Source organism: Rutidosis leptorrhynchoides, chromosome 2 (assembly GCF_046630445.1).
Source record: "Rutidosis leptorrhynchoides isolate AG116_Rl617_1_P2 chromosome 2, CSIRO_AGI_Rlap_v1, whole genome shotgun sequence".
NCBI lineage: Eukaryota > Viridiplantae > Streptophyta > Magnoliopsida > Asterales > Asteraceae > Rutidosis > Rutidosis leptorrhynchoides.
The window spans coordinates 356,343,971-356,345,209 of NC_092334.1; the positions used below are offsets into that span (position 1 = coordinate 356,343,971).

Below are 1,239 nucleotides of genomic sequence, written 5' to 3' on the forward strand. Positions count from 1 at the left end.
TCATGGAAAATCAGGAACCTTTAAGTATGGAAGACCGAATGAGAGCCACACGTACTGGCCAAGGTCACGCCATTATTAAGCCAGATGTTAATGCGTCAGATTATGAAATCAAAGGAAAAATCCTACACATGGTAACTAATCAATGCCAATTTAGTGGTACACCAAAAGAAGATCCAAACGAATATCTTCGAACCCTTAATAGGATTTGTACTCTATTCAAAATCAGAGAAGTTGAGGATGAACAGATCTATCTCATGTTGTTTCCCTGGACTTTAAAGCAAGAAGCCAAAGATTGGTTAGAATCGTTACCCGAAGGAGCGATTGACACATGGGATGTCTTAGTTGAAAATTTTCTTAAAAGATTCTTTCCGGCATCTAAAGCCGTGAGACTTCAAGGAGAAATTATTACGTTCGCGCAAAAGTCAAATGAAACATTATATGAGGCGTGGACAAGATTCGGAAAGTTGTTGAGAGAATGTCCTCAGCATGGTTTAGATACTTATCAAATAGTACAAATATTCTACCAAAGTTGCGATGTTACTACACGAAAAGACATTGACACAGCAGCTGGTGGTTCCGTTATGAAGAAAACCACAACCGAAGCTCATAAAATCATTGATAACACAGCATCCAACTCGCATGAGTGGCATCAAGAAAAAGATATCTTTCGTTCATCTAAAGCGGCTAGAGCCGATTCTAGCCACGACTTTGATTCCGTTTCCGCAAAAATAGATGCTTTCGAAAGACGAATGGAAAAGATGACTAAAGATATTTACGCAATACGAATCAGTTGTGAGCAATGCGGTGGACCACACTTAACGAAAGATTGTCACATTGAACAAACGATGGAACAACGAGAGAATGTTTCCTACATGAACTAAAGGCCGGGAAATAATTATCAAAATAATTATCAACCGCCAAGGCCAAACTTCAATCGAAATCAAAGCATTCTTTACAATCCAAATGGACCCAAAAATAACTTGTACAACCAACAAAGTCTGAATAACCAACCAACTCAAAATAACACTTTCAATCAACAAAGACCTGGCTTGTATAAACCACCACAACAAACCGAAGAGAAAAAGCCAAATCTGGAAGAAATGATGGCAAAGCTAATGGAATCTCAAACACAATTTATTACATCTCAAATCCAAACAAATGAGAGGTTTGATCAGTCATTATGAACTCAATAAACTTCCATTTTGAATCTAGAAAAACACGTAGGTACTCTTGCTAGCA

At 37.9% G+C, this 1,239-nt stretch overlaps 1 non-coding gene across 1 annotated transcript; it reads right to left on the bottom strand.

Annotated features, from left to right (window-relative positions):
• Positions 1-386: 386 nt before the first annotated feature.
• LOC139894806 (small nucleolar RNA R71) lies at positions 387-493 on the bottom strand. Its single transcript, XR_011775288.1, has one exon. It is a non-coding gene; the product is annotated as a small nucleolar RNA R71 (small nucleolar RNA).
• Positions 494-1,239: the final 746 nt, after the last annotated feature.